This window comes from Numenius arquata, chromosome 11 (genome assembly GCF_964106895.1).
Source record: "Numenius arquata chromosome 11, bNumArq3.hap1.1, whole genome shotgun sequence".
Classification (NCBI taxonomy): domain Eukaryota; kingdom Metazoa; phylum Chordata; class Aves; order Charadriiformes; family Scolopacidae; genus Numenius; species Numenius arquata.
This window is the reverse complement of record NC_133586.1, coordinates 15846426-15868329: the sequence shown is the minus strand read 5'-3', so window position 1 is coordinate 15868329 and position 21904 is coordinate 15846426.

Sequence of the window (21904 nt, the reverse complement as noted above, 5' to 3'; positions counted from 1 at the left end):
AGGATGTATTGGTGCTGTCTTTTTTATTTTCTCTCTTATGAAACTGTACTGAAATTAGTGTTCTTTATGAATAGGAAAGTATTCATTCCCTCCAAAATGTCGAAGTTTGTCATCAAGGGAAAGCACAAAATTGTGCACATTACCAGTCAAAGGGACTGCTGACCATTGTGGATGGTCTCCTAATCCCTACCAGACCCCCCAGAAATATGCGTTTAGGGAAATTGTAGCATCTTTGAACAGTCTGTTATGAGTAAAATTGGTTCATTTTGCAACAGACTTTATTTGCTATGAATAATTTGATGAGCTTTATTTAACTGGCAGACACAACAATAACCAATCATGTCACATTTCCCACAGGCTCTGAATCATGTTAGAACCCTTTTGCACTGTTAAATGGTTACTAGTTTTCCTCTTTCAACATCTGTTTTAGTCAATGTTGCCAAGTATCCATTCATTGATGTTATAACATGATGTCAAATATTTAGAATTACAAAACAGCTTTAGGATGGTGCCTGAACAGCATTTAGCGCTCTCTTTTTTTTTTTTTTTTTTTTCAAACTTTGTATATCATGTACAGAACTTTAAAAGAAAACACAGGAATCTATTAGTAAAATAAAAAAGAGAAACAAAGCATTAACACTTTCAGCAGAATTACAGATTTTCATTTGGATTTCAGTAGAATACAGATATCTGAATCACTTAGGAAAATCAGCATTTTTGATCCAAACAGAAACAATCCAAAGCCTTTTTCTTCCTTTCAATAATAGTCAAATTCACTGATGTTAAATTATATTGGAAAACCTATTAAAACCTAAGTAAAATTTACATGTCAGCAGTTCTCATTCTGATCTAGTAGATAATGGAGACATAACACTGCAATATTTGGGTCCCAGGTTGAGTCAATTCTTTTTGACTTCAAGGACCAGCCCTGAATATTAAGAGTAATAGTAGATTCCTAAACCAATTAATCTTTTAATTAATATTCTCATTCATAAGCAACAATGGATCTCATGCTGATTTTAAGCTTTCATGCTAACCTCTCTGTAAAAAAAGCAGCTTAGTAAAGCAACTTCATTCTGAAAAGGATTCAGACCACAATGTACTAATTAAATACAAAAAACATGTGCTTACCCAACTTCGCTTTACTTGATGATATGTTCCAGTTTGCATAAACTATTTTATAAAATGAAAATTGAAAAGAGACACTAATGAAGATTCCTTCCTTAGAAACAGTGAATAGATATCACAAGCAAACATTTCTCAATTTTATATCCTCTTCAACAGAAGGCACAACTCTGTCACATATTTGTATGGCTGGTTTCTCAAAATTGGTATGTTCTTCAAAATATTGCTAAATAAGATCACTGTATACCACATTCTTTTGCCAAAATACACAAAATAATGCTATATAAGTAAGTCACATATGTACTTAGGCATCCAGGATAGAACCTTAGAATAGGCTTTTTTAAACTGTAAAATAACAAGCCTCTATTATGAACTAAATGCTATTCTCTCTGTGAGAAAACCATAACATTTGTCTACCCAAATTCAGCAGAACTCTTCCTCTCAAATTATAGGAAACTATGAGAGACAGAAGAGAAAGACAGAAAAGATTTAGGTCCGGATCTTGGCCATTTTTTTGAAGTCAAAGGCTGATCTGTCATTCCCTAAAAGAGACCAGTATTTTGCTTATAATGAACAGTTACTTGAAGCTGGCTTTATGGTCAAATGAAAGAATAAGGAATGTATGAGGGAGATCAGATTTCCTGTAGAAGACCAAGGATGCATAAGCTGGTGTGCAGATAAAAATGTGCACAGTAATCTTCTACATGCTGGATCTCGTACAGGAAAACAGGTCCCTGTAATAAGATACTAATTTTGAAGGAAATAGAGAAAAAAAATGAAGCCCTGACGTGGGATTTAATTGGTCAGATACAGGGACAAATACAAAACCACTGATCAAGGAAAGATTTATGTGATACACAGAAGCAGTTGTTGGGCTTGTTATCTTACCGTCGATTTTGACTGAGAATTTTGTAAGACTATTTTGCAGGATTTCATGAAGGAATGTCCTGAAAAGCATGATTTTGTGGAAGTCAATCAACCTGGGTTTCAGACAGAAAGGTTCTACCTCATTAATTTTCTTGCTTTCTTCAAGGATAGAGTGTCACAGCTGTAGCTGGCATGGGTGATACAGGGGATGTTATGCAGTGCATGTTGAAATAGAAGAAGATGATTCTATGCTTTAGTGAGAATTGCACAGCAGGAGCAAAAGCATGTAATGGATAAAAATCCATCTTTGAACAGGATACTGAGTGTGATTATTAGAAAATGGTACATTTCCTTAAGGATCTGAGAGAGACATCTTCTGTTTATCACTACATCTAGCTACCTCGGATGGCAATATCAATTTTTAAATAATCAGTTGCTTATGAAACCAAAGATGAAGGTAAGTAAACTGCAGAGTAGTGCAACAATGTCCCAGGAGACTTACCCATTTAAGATTATAGTGGAGCTAAATGATCAGTCAAGTATAATGCAGGCAAGCTTAAATTAATACTCATGAGTTCACATAAGTACATACTGCATGTATTAAGAGCATGTTCACAGTAAAACAGAGCTAAAGGATTTTAAGAATTCTGGCTGCTTTCATCTCGAAAAAAACACTTGAACGCTGTCCCAGTGAGTTAGAGAAATGAACCCTGCAGAGGGTTTGAGGGGAAAAGGGTCTTAGCTCAGAGTTTCTGAAGAATATATTTCCTAGCCTAGAGAAATAATATGAAAAAGATGCTTAGCTCAGACAAGGACATTGCTCTTGTTTGCTTTCCCAGGGGCGATTTGCCTTTTGGTTCAGATGAGAGAATCCATGGGTGTTTAACCACAGTTCTGGAGACTTTGCTCCAGCACAAAATGCTCACCTCTCCATATTGCAGGCCTGGCATATCACTTTCCACATCTCCTACAGTTTCCCTCCTGTTAGGAGCCCAATCACTGTACATTTGCAGAGCAAAGTGCACTGAAGTCCCAATCTCAGAGGCAACTATCTAGCGAAGAGAATATTCACAGCAGGTTAGAGGGAAATAAAATGCGAGAAGAGAGAAAAGACAGAGAAAAAAGAGGAGGCTGAACAGAAGTGTTAAACTTCCATCTCTAGTTTGTGGGATAAATGCAGGCCACTCAGCTCAGTTGACACAGCTCTACCTCACCAGATTTCATGAGGAGGCAGGAAACTCGGGTTTATAGTTTAATTTGTATCCCTGGATTTTAGTCCCCCCTACACTGCCCCCATGTGGTCTTAGTTCCAGCCAAAAAAAACGTGCTAGAAGCACAAAAACTGACACTTTGAGGTTTGGAGTGGTGTGAAGCCAGTCATATCAATCAGATTTTGGACCCGATTCCAGTACTTAATGCAGAATATTTTAACCAGTCCTGCTGTTCTGGGCTAAAATCTCACACTGAAGATTAGAATCTGTTGGTATCTGATCAGAGCAGTAGTTCTTAATCTGATTGTCAGCCCCTGTGCTCTGAGAGCAGGCCTTACTATGATCTAAATGCCAGTGTCTTGCCCTATTTTAGCCTCTGGGTTTATGTCTTCTGCTTGCTCTTGTGTGGCTTGTGTGAAATGAGTTGATGATTCCAGTGCTATGGATAGCCAATGGTTGTTTATATCATGAAAATGAAGTTATCTCCAAGCAAATGGCATGATTAGCACAATCAGATCTCTGAACCAGAGAGGAGAAGGCTTTAGGGGTAGTGGGACTGCACCACTTTCTCTCAGACATGACTCCTACACCTGTGTTGTTAGCTAATGCAGTTAAAAATCCCCCTAACTGTAGAATGTGCTGAGTATGTTTCACTGATCTATGAAAGAGTTTTGGTCTCTGACATTTGTGTCCTTTCACAGCTCTAAACTGTCTAAAAGTATAAAGGAAATTCCATGCGACTGGCAGGAGGCAACCGTTTATTGTAGCATTGCCAATCAGTCACTATAGAGTGATTTCGGGCTTCCCCTCACCCCCAGCAGTGTCTGAACAAGATCTGACTAGAGCCAGTTGGAGGCAACTGGTTGTGGCTGTGTGTAGTGTTGCAGGCTATTTTCCTCTCTTGCAAAGACAGGACTGTCTGACTCAAAGTCACCTCTTCTTCCTGCACTGTGCCCTTTACTGCGTTAGACCTGACTGCTGCCGAAGGATGGACCACACTTTCAAGGATCGAGGGCTCGCATTGTCTGCAGTATGGGCAAATGTAGCTCTAATAAAGCCAGTGGTACTGTGCTGGCTTACACTGAATATAAATATTTCTACACCAGTGATTTTCTGGGCAGTGTTTTACTTTAACTTAACCTGAACTAATACTAAAATGCAGCATGGAGAGGGCGCTCAGCCAGAGCTCCGGATTCTCTTCCTGGCTCGGCCACGGTCGTGCTCCATCTGTTTTACTGTCTGTCACATGGGAATAGTAATACTGAAATTCCCTTGTAAAGCTACAATGCTGTATGTAAGAATTAACTGTTATTACTGTAGGCTTTGGGAGCCAAATTTTGACCTTTCTGTGCACTCATATGTCATCAAATTGCCATAAGCCTGTCTGAAGAAATAATTTAACCAGCAGGCTGTAGCAGAGTGAGGACAGCAAAACCCGCTCGCATCACAGAACTGATTGAAGGCTGTTGCCCCACTATAAAAACAGAACAGGAGACAACAGGTCTAGGCAACAGCAGGTCTTAGCAACCGTTTCACACCAACGCCTTCTAGGAGAGGTGAACTGATGGAAGTTCATTTGGGTGTGATTTGAAGAAAAATCTCAAGAGAAACAGTGGATAAAAGAAACAAGTGTTGTGAAAATGAATATGATGAGGCCTTTTGGGCCATGTGACCTTGGCTGTTGTCTAGAATCCTTTTCTGCTTGTTAGTGAATACCCCTTTCCTTCAGTTCAGGAAATTTTCTGTTTAGGCAAACACGAATAACAGCTATGTACTTTTTGTTTAGGGGAGACAACAAAGAAAGCAAAAAGAACAAAAGCAATTTTTCCATGAGAAGCCACAGTCTGATCTTTAAGAGGCTGTAGCAACTCTGAGAACAAAACAGCTAATGCCTCCGCTTACAAGCAGAGTTCTTAACAGCTTTACAAGAGGGAACAGGCATGGTGATTTCATGGCAACACACTCAGTGCTCTGACTTCCACATTTAAGAAAAGGTAAAGGGTGCTAATAAAATATCTGAGAGCAATACCCTTAGAAATTAGTAACAGAACATGAAAAAAATTCCTTTTCAGTTATGAGTCATGTTTTCTCAACAGCATATCCATTATAGAATAAAATACTACCCAGCATACCCTGATTGTCAGTATGTAGGGCCTAATTAACCACTGAGGAAACATTATAATAGTCATAAAAATGAAGGTACAATTATTTGAAGATGATATGATAAGAACTGGTTTGTGGAAAGAAGGTTGGATTTTAGCAACTCACTGCAAAGAGAATTCCAAGCTGGAGAGAATATGATTTGCAAATAGCAGTGATCTATACTTTCCAATTGTGTCAGAAAAGGAGGCATCTGAAATACATAGCTGTGAAAACAGATTTTACAGCTCCCGTTCTATTTGTTCTCCCTATTTTTCTGCAAATTTCCCATGTTCAGACCAGTGTTCTCCATTGCTGGCCAAAGTCCGCTTTCCTGCTAGTGCACTCAGCTGTTCTTTACTGTCTCCTTCTAGGATAAATTATATGCAGGTTGCCACAGGTGCTTCTAGCATCCTTGATCACAGTGATTATCAACATACGAAAGTGGATTAGCAAAGGTTAACAATTAACGGGACACAGAAAGGTACAGAGAGAGCTGGTAGCAGGATAACTGCCGTGCTCAGTGAAAGTTGTACAGACAGATGCATGAGATTTTGCAGCTAAACTGTGCAATGAATAAGTTATCATTGTAGAAGGTACATTTCATTCAGCACTTGTGGAAATAATCTGGTGGCAGGAAGATGAAGTGTCTACCATACATTTTGGCATTACCTAGAATTTGTAGATATTTGTGTATTGGTTTTGCTTTATGTTTTGGTTTCTTAGGTGGTGCGTGTAAACGTGTATGTACCCGTATTCCTTACTGATGGCCATTATTCTTGCTCCTCTCCTCCCTCCCACAAGCCACCATCAATGAAAATGATCCACTCTAATGAAAGAACTCAACTACCATGTATTAATTTTAGATGGCACCTCTGATATACTGGCAAGTTAGATTCCACTGTGCACATTAACATTGTGCTAAATACCATCGTTATTGTATCTGGACACTGTGTTCTGTGCTGTAAGAGCTCTGACAGCAAAGCTTTTGACTAAATCTACAACAAAGCTGTTTAACACTCAGCAATCTGGTCTCCATTACACAGTTGGACTCTTCCTTTGGGTTGTGCCTGGAAGTTTTATTGCAACTATTTGGATCTAAACTAGACATCAGAGTGGAAAGGAGAATTTAAGAAGGAAGAAGGAGCAAAGAAAGATTACTACTTTTATTTATAACAGAAGGCATTTTAGTGTGTGCTCAGAAAAGAAAGGGAACAATTTTAAATCCAGCCTTTCAAGATGTAGCTTTCCATGTTTTTTGTAAATTTGGATCATACTTCAGTGTATTTCTATAGCAGTCCATCCCCCACTTTGAAACAAACAGAAAATTTGCGCATCACATTCTGATTATGCAGAGGGGAAGCTTTTGTGATGCTCTGCCCCAGTCCTACAAAAAATTAACAAGCCAGGGCACAAACTCGCTTTTAGCTGCAGATTTGTTGCAGTCCCTTTTCCAGTTCCCCAAAGCAGACTCTGGTGTGGGGTGGAGGTTAGTGCACTTGAGCATGGGATCTCACTAACCTATTCTCCACCAGTGAGATGATGAATTTGCAGGACATAAAATGTCCCAAAACATTTTACCTTTTGGACTATGGGCCAAATTTTGCTTGATTTTCCTGGTGTGAGTCAGAAAATGGCTCAGTTACAACAGCGTAAATTGGATAAGCCCTATTGGCCTCAGTGGGATGGCTGAATTTGGCCCATTGCTTTACAATTGTGTTATTAAAACAGTCAATCTTCTGGCTGCAAGGAATAAAAAAAATTAAAATCACTTATGTTGGGATGTGCTCTGGATAGTGTTATAACAGAATAGAGCATCAGACTTAATCCTATTTTGTACTACAGTGCTGACAACATATATGCGGCAGCACTGGAGAAAAAAATGGCCTCCTCGTTATTCTCAGTGCGTTTTGTAGCACACCAAGGCATCAGGGCAAGGAGACTCTCAGAGCCATGGCAGGGCTGGAAAAAATTGCCTGAAATGAGGTGTAAAGATGAATAAAGAATGATTTCCTTGCTTTAGCTTGAAAAAGAAAGTATTTTTTTCAAAAAGCAGGAAGATAAATTAGAAAGATTTGCATCTCGTGTGAACAGTTCCATGTATCTTCAATTAACAGAAAATATACATCAAAATTTATGATGAATGATACGTCTGCTTGGTCCTGTTCTCATTATACATACATCTGAAGTGGAACCAATGCCATTTATGAATAATTTAATTAAAGTGATGACAAGTATTATTTTTGTAGTATACAAAACTGTAAACATTAATTTATTAAGGCTGAGAATCATGAAATGCAATCTTAATTACTAGAAACTAGAATAATCAGCTGAACTGAGGCAGACAAGACAATTAACTCTTTAGAAAGGAGTTTACAGCTGCTGGGGTGGGACTAACATCCTAAGAGGGTTAGCATAGTCATTACTTTGAAGTGCACAGTGTTTTGGAATAAACCATAAAAGCACCATAAGATCTCTTCATTCTGCTTGTCTTTTGAATATTCTGCAGCCCTTATAATTTCTCCCAGTATTTCATGTTTCTGTTGTCTGCCAGCCCCAGGGCTTAGTAATAAATCTCCATACCAACTCTCCTTCACAGTGGTGGCTAAGCTGTCATCAGGTGAAAGTACAGACCAGATGATACCGCTGGATCATTGCAGGCATTCGTGGTTGTGTTATCCCTCTCCTGTCTATAACTGTCAAGGTCTGCTTAATAGTGAGTAAAGTTTCTTGCATCTTGTGCTCTCCTGGGAGGCACTTCACTGGCTTGCCAGGTAGAAACCACCTGAATTCCCAACTGTCCCCTACTTTTATTTGAGGACGCTTTTTATAGCTGCTTCTCTGCTCAGGGTTTACCCCTCCCCCTGATGTATTTAAAGAAAACAAGCATACTCTCTATCAGGATAAGCAAAGTAGTTGTTAGAGCCTCCTGTTGTAAGATGGACTCACCTTTCCCCTGATTATTATTTCTACTTTGATTTTAGCTTTCTTTAATATTGGTACCAAAATTGTGCAAAGCTTTCTGTCTGGCTGTAGTGGAGAACGCTTTTCAAACTGGGTCACCCTCTGCAAGGGTGAACTTTTAGTCCAAGTTCAAAGTCAAAAGCATCAGAAAGCTGAGAGTTATTACCCTGAGAATAAAATATATGGAGCTTTTAAACCATAAACACTGTGCTTGACAGCATCTCTGTTACTTACAGCAGGACAAAATTACACCGTCTGCTCTGCAAGTGGCACTGCTTTTTTTTCTCAGTGTGTTCATTTCTCTGCTTCTCATTCTCCAGTGCCTCATTTCTGACTCATTGTATGAACAGAGCAAAAGAAGAATGAGAACAGGTAGCTGAGGCTTCATGTTTTTCTTCCAAAATCACCACACTCGCTCCCATCAGCAGTGCTGCCCCTGCACGCTGATGGCCAAGCATTTCCCAGTTCTGTAATTCCCTAAGTTGCAACAGAATTACAAAACAAGCAAAAGTGTGATTTTGTGGAGCTAAAATTCTGATCCCAAATTACAGATGTGATAGACAAATTTAGATGACATTGACACTTTATGAATAAAGGGGATGAATTAACCTTTGCCACAGTGTTTTAAGAGCTCAGATTTTGGAATATGGAATAATAATAATCATTAAAATAGGTAGAATACTCATCAGCATCACCAGTTCTCACTTAAAACGATTTAAAATGAGAACGAGATTAAGAAGCTAGCTACTAACAGAAATAAAACTCACACTAGGGGGAAAAATTCTTAATAAAGTGACATCTAGTGGCTACACCCAGACATGACTGAAACCCGAGAAGCTGGCCCCAGAGCAAGGCTGTGCACAGCCTGTGAAGTTCAAGGCTGAACAGGTGTGGCAATAAAAGCAAGTGCCATTTAATTTTGAAGGGAAAATGTCTGAACATGGCTTTTTAAAAACTCTGCTGTTAGTCTGTGAAATATTAAAATTTACTTCAATAAGCAAGGATTTCTGATCCTAAATTTTAATTCCAGATTTAATACTGAACAACTCTGTGAACCTAATTCCTCTTGGCTTGAGTTTCTCTATCTGCAAACTTGGGACAACACAGGGATATCTTTTCTTTTAGTGTGGCTTTCCAGCAGTGCTTTATTAGGTCATTTCTTACAAAATGTTTGCTATTTTCGAATGGAAAATGCTACTAATGACAGGTAATTGAATTGATCATGCACAGGAGATGGAGAAGCTGTGCATGCTGCTTAGACTAAAGGGAAAGAAAGTGAAGGCAAGTATTGTTAAAACCATTAAATTTAGTCTTTCTCTCTCGGAAGTGGTGCATCTGGAAGACTTTGGAGAGGACAATTCTGATTTCACCTTTGTCCCAGTGTATTTGTTAGCCAATGTGTTTCACCTTTTAAAAGCTGAGGTGGTCATGCTGTGTAGCCTTTAATCAGCATAACCAAACATCTTCCTCTGTAGCTTCAGTAAGAACACCAGCATGCAGGAATGAAAGGATTTAATGCACTGTGTACCAGTACAACAGAGCTATCCTGTGTTTCAGACAGTGACTATGGCCAACATCCAGTTTACATGAATAAACTGGAGGGGCATCAGCCAACAGAGCCGATCAGTCAGGATCCCGTTGACTGACACAGCTATTCTGATAGACACCTAGAATGATAATGCTTCTTCCGTCACCAACGCACACAGCAGTATGATGCTGCCAGGACTGGGAATGCTTCCCATCTTTGTATCTTACTGCAAACTTTTTCTCCTAGGTTTATTAAAAATTAACATTTATTTTTAAATTTTTAATTGTTAGCACATATTTTGCTGCTCTTGGCATTTTCTGTGTATCAAAGTTTCCCATCCATTTTTATTTTGTGTTTTATATTTTCTTGAAAGTTAATAGTTTTTTTAATACAATTCCAGCTTGAGGGAATATAAGGAGAGTAGAATTTGGTGGCATGAAGCCCTGAAGTAGTACAAATTTCAGCAATATCTGAAATGTCTGTTGCTCCTTAGTTTGAATATATAGTGTCTATATGATTCTATTTCATTCCATGTACATTCATCAGCTTTGAGTCTCTTCAACAATGGCAACTTAATAAGTCATGTTTGCCAGGAGCATTGAAGTTTGTATGTCACCAAGAGCAGTTTTACACTCTGTAAAAATGGATATTCCAGGGCTCTTAGATATAATCAACTAAAAATATGACTGTAGCTTACTAAATTTGCTGTTCAAATGTAACAGAACTATGTTTGTCTTGGAGTTTCTATAAGAAAACACATGTATATTTTTTCCTAGAAAGCAACGTATTGTTAAACAACCTTGCACACTAAGGATTGTACCACAATTTTTTTGTGGTTTACATAGTACATCTCTTATTTTAAAGAATGACAATTTCCATAGGAAGTTTCAATGATAATCAGTAAGGTTTGACAGTAAGTAAGTTTTAAGGACAGAAAATAGAGTTGTGCCTTTATATGGACAGACAACTGATTTCCTGATATGCAAAAAATATCTGATGGCACTTCAGAACCGACTAATGGGGTTGTGTTTGCACAGAATTGATCTATGTTTAACCACATGATTAAATTCGGACTTGGATTCTAGTTGAAGTATTTTGTGCTACTGTGAATCTGTGGGGTTTTAGAGGTCAGACTGTAGGAATCAGAAAATTTACAAGTTCTGGAAACATCCACTTCACAGAAACGAGAATCCAAACTGTGTGATGTTTTATCTTCAAGTGTGAGTCCAAGAGAGACATTGGTTTTCATCTTCCCCACCCCTCCTCAGCTCCTCCTCCTTCTCTCCCTTCATCCGGTATCAGATTATAAATGGAAGAAAAGGCTTCATGCTGGGTCTAAGCAAATGCCCCAATTCCAGTTGTTCAGGAAGTCTAGGTCAGGATTTTACTCCTTGGTTCTGGACTAGTGCTGGATAAGTTGAAGCACTAGATAAATCATTCACTTTGAACTCGTGTTATGAAAACAGGGCAGGGGGATCAGTTTGGAAAGACTACCTACAGAATATGCTGTAGTTATGGCCAGAGAATAACCTAGTGCTGGAAAAAACAGAGAAATTACTTCCTAGTTTACCAGAGTCTTTTAAATGTTTCTATAAAGCAGAAAGCCAATGACTACTGTGTCCAGGACTCGAAGCGTACTGGCAAACTGCCTGATAGGGCAAATAAGGACATCCCACAATCCAGTCTTCACAACCTTTCTTAAACAAGAGAAAGAAGCAAATTATTGCATTCTGTCATTAGACAAATATTCAGTTCTCAAATATAACAGTATGGAGTATTTTACTGAAACTTGTAGACATCAGCCTGCACTCTCCGTATGTTCAGGGTTTTGCAAGCTGTTTCAATTACAAAAAGAAATTGATACTGAAGCCAGATAGTTAATTGGTTAAATCCTTTTTATTTACCAAAAAAATGTAGGCAAAACTGTTCCACTCAACACAGTAGGCAGATTCCTTGTTCATGCTTACAAACCTTCTTTTCCAGAAACCACTCTGCTTAAAAAGCTTTCTCCGAGGAAGAAGATTCTTTTACTCTCTCCTTTTTTTTTTTTCTAAGTGTGTCTCATTCATTAGGGCAAGAAGAGTGTTTTTCAGCCATATAGAACTTCTAAATTCAACCCTTTGAAAGGTCTGTTCATTTCTGCTGTCTTCTGTGAATTTCCTACGTAGTCTATATTTTTCATGGGATACTAATTATTTATACTAATCATGGATCAGTAGAAAGCGTAATCTCTACTGTGTATAATTAATGCAACTGTTGGAAAGTTGCTGTAGTCAGAAGAAAGTGCTCCAGATTTTGGGTTTTTGTTGTGTTTTTTTTTCCTTCGCAATGCGTAAGACAGGACAAAACACTTGTCCATCCACTGGCCAAATGGTATGACAACATGCTTCGCAAAGGGATAAATACCATCCAGTGAATTTTATGGCGGAAAAAATCTGTCTGTAATAAAAGGTTCAGGGATGTTAGTTGGCCCAGCTGCGATTACTCTCTAGGCAGTATTACCCAGGTTGTCACATGAGCCATAGATCTACTGAAAAGAGATTAAATTTTAGATACGCAGATAAGCTACACACTTTTCAATATATGTTAACTGATACTGAGAATCAATGTTCAAGTTATTTTCTTAATTTTTGGTGGCATCAGCTCATGGTGGCATCATTTAGGAGCTGTCAGGGGTCCTCCCAAACTCTCATTCTCCACCGTGATGAAAGCACGGTGCAGCACAAGTGACCGGTCTCACTGCCAACAGGAGCTTTGACTGCAGCACACGCAGGCTGTCTGTGTAGCACACTTGGAAATCAAGAGGCTTTTGCACAGGTTAGCTGCTGGAGTCACTGGACTTCACAAAAGACTTATGTGGTCTGTGCCACTCCTATTAGTATCTGAAACAGCTGATATAAAACCTAGATTGCATCTGCTACAGTCACACCTCTTGTTGGCACTGTGGAGGAACCCAGATGGAGCAGCTGCTGCTCACCTACCCTTCCTAAGCACCAGTGCTGCATCACAGCCTGCATTTTAGCAACTGCAGGGAGACAGGGACAGGAGGTCCAGGAAATTAACCATAATTTTAAAGTGTGTTGTCCTTTCTATATAATGTCTGTCACATAATTCTTTCCCTTGCCCTAGAGTTAGAGCAACTTTACATGTGAAAAGCTATCCTGTTTCCTGTTCAAAAAAGAAAGAAATGAGAATTCCTAAATTGCTGAATATTTCTTGTGAGGCAAATCCAAACATAAAACACCTCATACTGATCACAGTGGTGTAATTGCTATTGAGAAGTTAATTTTAGATTTTTTTAAAATAAAAAAGCTCCATTTCATTTGAGTTTTCAGGGCTTTATAACAAACAGAGGCTAAAGTCCATTTCAGAGAGGTCATTTTTTCACTCGTGCTTTTGTTCTGTGAAGTGCAGATCAGAGCCAGCTCTGTAAAATGGAACAGGCCAAAGCCACACTGCCAGCTATGGTCGTGTCTCAACCCCTTTTTACAAAGTGGTCTTTGTACACTTTTTTATCTCATCTTTTCAGCATACAAGGTACACTCTTTCTCTGAAATGCAGGGCATGTATTTCCTATTCTGGTGAGCAGTGTTGCTCTTTGAGTCTACCCCTAAAAAGTGTCTCTGTGAGTTTTGGAGCTATAACTCTGCCTTGCAAAATTTGAAAAAATAAGTACTTCGGTGGTTTTATTTTTAAAATCGGTACCTGTTGCTCCAGATAATCTAGGTCCTACATAAGATACTTTTTTGCTAATTAATAATGGACTGTGAGATTTCCTAGGTCGTTGTTAAGGAATCCATTTATTGAAGTCAAATGGTTACACAATCATCTTAAAATTTAGGAGCAGCAGAATGCATTTCAGTAGGCAGAATTTGAAATAATTAATTCTGTAAAATAAAATAAAAGGCAAGCTGGAGGGTATAGTCTTTCCTTTAAACTAACTTCTCCTAGAAAGTTCTTTGCATCTTTATTCAGCTGATTGATACTGCGTGGGAGGAAGGGTTTTATTTAGAGAGGTGCAGCTGAAGGCTCAGTTCGCGCACTCTTAGGCGTGTGCAATTTTATTGAAATGAATATAGTCCTTTGCAGAGAGCAAGCTCTTAGACCACTATAGCTCATGTCATTTCCCAATGCCTACAGAAACCCCTCCAATTTCATCCTCTATGTGCATTACAGAATAAACAGGGAGAGCAAACAAAAAGTACCTTTGACTCTTCAAATACAGGCAGTACTTGTTTGCAATAGGAGATGGCCAGCTCTGTGTCACCTAGGAAGAGGTAAGTAGCACCCAGTTCTTCACAGATCTGCCACTGGCTGCACTGATAATTTACAGAAGGCCACACTATATCAGATTTTCTTACTCCATCTCTGTAATTCAAATGGAGAACATTTCATTTGTAATGAATATGAAATGAATATGAAAGTTTCCATTTATTTCAATGGCCTTTAAATCAGGAGCTTGTTGTGTAATCAAACATGGAGAGAGGATGAGAAGATACATGTTAAACAGAGTGGGTTTGGCAATAACACAAAGGATGAATTATATTTAAAAAGAAAATCTGGTTGGCAGTTATGTTAACACTATTTTATCATGTTTGTTTCTGACTTGGGAAAGGTGGAGAGCTTGGCAAGGAAATGTTTTGTTCTAAATCCTGGCAAGCATGTTCATATGCCAAAAATGCTATTTTGTCTACTTTTTTTCTGAATTCTGGAGACATCAGAAAATACCCACATGTGTGTTTGTGGACATTTATTCTGTTGTGAGAATGTATATTCATCATGTGAATATGAAATCAGAGGATTAAAAAATTAGGTGTCACAGCTACTTCACACATACATGTTGGAACCTTAAAGTTTTCTCAGTATGCATTCTGAAGAGAAAAATACCCAATTCAGTAGAAATATTGCCTTGATTTTCCAGTCACTTATATGAGTTTTGCATTAGTGCAACCTTAATTGGGTTTACTCCTGATTTACCACAAATGCAAATAGAATCAGGTCTATATGCTTTTGCAGACTTTCACTGGGTTTTGGTAGGTTGCTGGTTTAGTGGGAGAGCCATAATCTCAGAATACTAATCAAGTGATTATTACCAAAACCATCTCAACTTCTTGAAGACATTTTTCATAACTTTTTTGGCACCCTGGCTGATTTGTGCTCTGGGCTTCAGTCTGCTGTAGACTAATACAAATGATCTATAAAGACCTGGAAAGGAGGTTTAATAGAAATCTGAAATTGTATTTACTAAAGGCAGTTTTCTTAACTGTCTTTGCAAATACATCAAGAGCTGGTGATAGTAAAACTGAGCTGTGCCATAGTTTTCTAGATGGCCAAAAGCATATCCTGAATCAAAGGGATTGTGTTTCTCAGATTCTTTTCTCTCCTAGAGCACCTGTAGCAAAGATTAGTGTGAATGACTCATAAGACATATCTACATAAACAGTTTTAAACACCTTCCCATACACAGCATGAACAACTCTCTAAAAAAATATAGCATTAAAATTATTAGAACAGGTATTTTTGAAGTATCAGTACTTTACAGGTATCACATTTTCATTTTATGTTCTTAAATGTATGACATACCCTAAAGAGAAACTCCAAATTCATATCACATTGGAGGTTGAAAGAAATAACTTACAGTTGCTTCACTATCAGTGCAAAACTTTAGAAAAAAACCCTTCATTAGAACATTTATGTTTCCCATCTTAACATTGGGGGACCTCAGATTTAAGTTTGATAGTTCACAGAGTCTGAGATCTAAAGAAGCTGACAAGTATCCTTTTAAGATGGATTTAGTGCATAATGTGTCTCAACTAACCTGGCTGAGGGGAACAGTTTATGGAGTCCCAGATTATGGAGTTTATGGAGTCCCAGTTTCTGCTTCTCCATTTGAGTTGCAAGAGAAATTGCAGTATATTTCATACTGAGAGGCAGTGAATAATTGTATCCTCTGCGGTAGAATTCTGTCTCTACTTTACTTTTGTAGTGATTTTGTAGTGAGCAATGTCCAACCTTTAGTATCCAACACACAGCAATGAAAATGATACATGCAAGTATTTCAACAGCTTGTGTAGCAGCTGGCAAATGATGTGTAGGAAGGTTTGTTCTCTTGTCCATGTACGTGCTAAATACATACTGGTCCCCACCTTTTAAATATGAAATAATAAATAATGAAATTTAAAGCAGTAGAAGCTCTTAGAAAAAATGTGATTTTATGTAATATGTCTCATATTTCATTATGCAATGAGGAAACTCCTAAATGTCAAGACAGGACTTAAAATTTAATCTCCACTCCCACACTAGACATTAACTTGGACATTCAAACATATTTTGAAAAATGTTGTTTGGCCAGCTGTCTATAATTAGCAAAGGAATTGAATAACACATCAGTAGTAATGAAAACCCTATCAAATATTTGTACTAACCAACTTTAAACCTCAGCAAGTGTAAGAATCCTGTAGTGGAACCTTTAACAATTATTTTCTACTATATGGACTAAACAGTTTTAACAGTTTTAATGCATGATTTAAATGTTGTAGGACCAGTAAGATATGTAGGTAATATACTAAACAGAAGAAAGTACAATCCAAGAAATGATACCTTTAAATTAAGTTTATGATGAAGTAATTTGGTATTGGAATAACTTCTTGTGCATTTCCAGAGGGAAGAAGAAACAGTTTGCCTACATCCCATTATTAAATAAATTCTTTAATGGACCATAAATGGAAAATTCTGAAATTAACATTTTAGAATTTCTCATGTTAAAAATCTAGAGCAATTCATCATTTGATAGGGAATACAGAGATTCTAATTTGATTATTTTACAAAACATTTAATGTAGAAATCATTCAGTGAGAGTGCTTTCTAATCCTACAAATGTGCCTGTGTGAGCTACACTAAATAGGTGTGCTTGTTTCAAACCCTGTTCCCTGCTGTTTCTGAATACTCATTTGCATTTCCTGGACTGACTTTGGACATAACTTGCTACCTTGCATTTGTCTGACAATGGCTGGGGTGTTGATGGAACCACCTGCTGTCCCAGCTATGCTTTGCTTGCCCCAACCAGCTGCCGTGGGTTGTGGTCCTGCCTGTGCTGTGTTTGCTCTCAGCTTCTCTCACCAAGCAGCCCTTCTCTTACCGCTCCCTGATGGCAAGTTCAGGAAAGGATGGAAAGATTCCTATAAAGGAACAGGGGAATTTCTAGAAAGCTGCAAAAAAATTCATAGAAAGTGGGGGGAGAAGTACTAGAAAGCATCAGGAACAGCCCCAGAAAGCAGCATATGAATTCCTAGAACACTGTCGAAGTTCAAAGAAAGTGTGGAAAAAATACCTGGAAAAAGGACAGGACATTCCTAGAAAGCACAAGGTGAATGCCTAGAAAGTATCAGGATTTCTAGAGTCTAGATGGGGAAGCCCTAGAAAGTAGTGGGAAAATTCCTAGAAAGCAGTGAATGAACTGCTAGAAAGCCAAGCGCAAATTCCTAGAAAGTCTCAGGAATATTGATAAAATGGACTGGTATAATTCCTAGAAAGCACTAGGAGAAATCTAAGAGAGCTCTTGAAAATTTCCAGACTCACGATTTCCCAGCAAGCCGCAGAAAAAGTCCATGGAAGTTCTAGAAAATACCAGCATTGGTTAAAGATCCAGTTTTCTTTATAAATCTTCAGAAAATATAAGTTTTATACCTTTAAGCACAGTATCTTGTTTTGCTTGAAAACTTGATGCTCTCTTCTGGCCTTTGATGTTCTTCCTTTTAATTGTTTTATTGCAAATATTCTCTCTTTTTTCATGAGGAATTGCGGTTTCACAGTCAGCAGCTTGTGATTTCAGATGAAGGAGAAGGAAGTGGAACCAATGAACTTCCAGGAAAAAACCCAACTTGCTGTCATGCGAATCTTCTTAATAAATGAAGAACAGGGAAGCAAGAAAAAAGAATAAAAAGAATATAGGCTCTCAGCAGATTCAGTGAGATTGTTTTCCATGAGAAGTTACTGGTTCTTAGTGAATTACATGAATCTATTAAAATATGATGTCCATTTTTCAGTGTATAATGTCTCAACTTCCTGTGAAAAATACAACTAGTCTGATTTGAAATTATTTAGGAGGGTGCCAAAAATAGTAATCACATATAGAGACATGTGAAGGGAAAAATTAATCTCCAAAGTAGTGCCTCCCTAGACCCAACTATTTGTACCTAATTGTATGAAAATTCATCCCTCCCTTTGCCCTCCAACGCCTTGTTGACTGAAATGCTTTTCCCTTTGTTCTTGTGCAACAGCACGACGCAGCAGATGGGGCCCCAACAGCATCTCTGCCAAGCCCTGCTCTTGCTTGTCCTCTTCCAAGCATGAATCTCACCAGCTCAGTTCACTTCTGTGTCTGCTTTGCCGTTGAACCAGAGCTCCCCAACCACTGTGCAGCACTGTGAGATTTGTGAGCAAAAAGCACTATCTGGGTACTTGGTGGCTAACCAAATAGAGTGATAACTTCTACAGGAAGAATTCTTCTCATTTCAATAGATTTTGTGCCTGAGCAGGCCCCACAGGTTATGCTAATGTGAACATTTAATAAATATATATTCCTTGGGGAACGTAGTAACTGCATTTTCATACCAATGACTGATGAATGCTCCATAGGGCTTGACCTGGCTAAAGGCATTTAAAATATTGGCCATGTTGAATAGTTACAAGCCGACATATGAATCTCTTGGGACGTATTCCTTCTGGATGGGAAGTTCCCCATTGTAAATGGTTTCCCTGCTTTAAGGCACCAGACTTTTAATTCAGCCTTTATTGCAAATGTGTCTGGCTAATGTTAAATTAAAACACTCCAGGGAATCTGTACTTTTAACTGTATTTGTTATTTATGTAAATCTTTGGACAGCGTCCATTGCTCCAAGATCAAGTTAATTGGAAACATAGAGCAACAGGCGTGAACACAGTCCCAGCAGAGCGTTCTCTGTCTGATGCTGAACTGTTAATCTTTATTATTCTTCTAAGACATTCTCCAGATTTCCACACTGTGAAATCTTCAGATGCCAGGTGAAGGCACAGTCTTTTATACTGAATCTCATTTTTTTTTCTGAAGACTATTCCTATTCAGCAAATCATTTTGGGTAAACATTTTAAGTCAGGTTGATGTAAAGCTAAATCTGTGCTCTGATGACCTGGGGTGTTGGCCTGCATTTGGAAGGTTTGGGTAGATTCAGAGGTCAGAGTCCACGACTAAGGCATCAGATGCTGTTCTGACTCACATGTCCGTGGCCTGTGGAATGTGATTCTCTGAATGAATGACAACCCACAGTGCAGATCTGCTCTCTCTCTGTGATGTTTCAGTGACATTTTATACTGACATAAGGCTTTGTAGACTGCTCCCAGGCTTTATAATAGGACAGCTTTCTGCTGCGTGAGACCGTTTTTTCCACTGCAGATGTGCGTAGCTTCAACAGAAAGTTTCTCTGCTTGGCTGAAGCACTTACTTTCAGCATAATGCAGGCCAACATCTTTGCCTGGAAAACAACGCAGCAGCATCAACAGTAAGTAACCATGGCTAGGGATACAGAGAATTTAGGAACTATGGCTTGGCTATATGTTTTCCTCCTATGATGAGTCTATTTGGGTGAAGTAGCTTATTCTACATTGAAATGCTTTTGCCAGCCTAGTTATATTGATTTTAAATTTAGCAAATCATATGTTACCTACCAGCATAGTCTGTCCAGCAAAAGCTCTAGTGCACCTTAACCAAAAAGTTAACCAACTTGTCTGTGTGCTGAGGCTGTGATAGTTAGGAAGATATTTTTGTCAAGTGAAATTCAGGCAGAAGACCAGGCCACTCAATGTGCCTGCTTGGGACTGAGCTCCCCCATGTATAATGTGCCACTCAACTAGCAGAATTGCTTGAGAATCACAAGATTCTCTGAGACAACCAAAACTGAGATCTAAAGTTGGTGTTTGTATCATAAAATTTCCCTTAAGTAGGCCACAGTTATGACAGCAAGGGAGGAAGTTTGTTCTTTGATTGCAGGCATTGCCATGGCAGTTTGAAGATGTTAATTTTCAGGAAAAGAAGTTTTCATGGAAATGAGATGTATTTGCAGAGAGGGGCTTTTACTGTGTTATACTGGTTTTGAAACTGGTGTAAGGCTGGTAAGTGCCTCACGCTAAAGTAAGGTAATTAGGATGCAGCCCCCGGTTGCTTTACCAAGAATTACAAAGATTAGCAATGAGTAACAGCGTGATTTTACCTTGTGAACACATAAGTTACCACAGGACAGCCCAGACCCAAAATATTCCAAGGTGTTCCTTGGCCAGTTAACTTCAGGAACAGGTGAGGCAAATTAGTCCCAGCTGAAGCCTTACTAATATGTCTCTATAACTTCTGGCACCCAAACTAGTATCTTCAGCCAGGCATGCAAAAAGTCTGCTACTGTCTTTGGAGAACTGCAGCTTTTCTAGATAACAAACCTTGCTCAGCTACCCCAGGACACAGGTATGTGCACTCAGTCAAAGTCTTCAGCGCTTCCACTTTTGAGGATTTTTGCTCCAAGTCATATGGTCATCTCCCGCCCTCTCCTTTGGCCACAGCTGCACCTTATTTCTTTGTCTTTTGGCAAGTTGGGCTGGTCAGCCTGAAAAAGCAGAGACGATGTCTCCTGTATTTGCAAAGCAACTGCCAAGTCTGATGAGGGTACCTGCATTGTGTTTCCCTGGGCTTGTGTGCTCTAACAGCTCTTCCAAGATACTTGATAGCTTTTGACCTTTATTTCATCATAAGTATACACAGTTTTAGGGATTACTGTCTTTCTCCACAAATCTTATGGATTTCATCAGGCACTTGATTCTTTTTTGTGACTTGCTTTCTGCGCTATGGGCAGTCCCAACATCGAGGAGACATATTCCTGTTTTCTTCTCAGATAAAGGGTATGCCTTTTAAAAAGTACTCAGTGCCCGGAGTGCTCCATTGTTATTTAAAGACTTAGTCCCAGCTTTTGATAAATTTCTCATTTCACATACACAGACAGTGATTATTTGGTGGCCTGGACTTTGGAGGAATTGGAGAGTAAACTACAGGTTATTTTTCAAAAATCAAATTAAAATTGTGAATGGAAATAAAAATTTATATAACTTACATTTCAAAACTGAGTTGACTATATTTTCTAATGTATGTGCATCTCTTGGGTTTGCACTCATAAGGACCTGAGAATTATAATCAAATTAAAATCCTGCAAGCAATGATTGTTTTTTTCCAGATGGGGAAGATGAATATGATATTTGAAAGTGTCTTGAAGGAGGTCAAATATGGTTTATGTATATAAGAGAGGTTAAGTAAACTGCGTCAAGATTTTTTGCAACATGTTTCATGAGACTAAATACAACTTGTTATCAGGCCTTTATGGGCTGACATTCATAGAAAGTATAAATTACTTGCAAATGAGGGCTATCTCCTGAGGATTAGCTGTTAAAAATGTTTACCTCTGTTCATAGTTTTCTAAGTCGGGGTTGTTAACAGAAGAGCAGGCAACTCCTTTAAATATTACACATTTCTGAAGAGTTTGACTGAAGCACACTATTCTAATGGATTATTTACTGCTGACAGTGCTGGTTGTTATCGTGAGATACATAGGTTAAATATTGACTATCTAATTTTAGTTGCTATGATAGTAAGTGGGCAACTACTAAAGTATGCAAGTATATCTTGTAAGTCTAGATCAAAACAATCTAGTATGAAAGGAATGATTAATTATCCATGAAATGTGTGAATCCCTCAGAAAACGCATTTTTATCCTAGGAAGTATTGAGATAGGGAAAGTAGATAGCTGTTTTATATATACAGGTTATATTGAAATGTTAGTTTCAGCTATCCTGGGAACTCATTAGTTTCTTGTTATATCTTTGGTTTAAACATAATTATCTATTAAGTAATTAAGCAATGAACTTGCTATCGTGTTCGTCGTAATAATATTCTTAAGTATATATAATTCTCTGCTGACGAATGGTACTGTGGAAACATCGCTCTGACTAAAAATCATTAGTTGATAAGAAAGAAATTAGTGTGACAGAAAATTTGTGG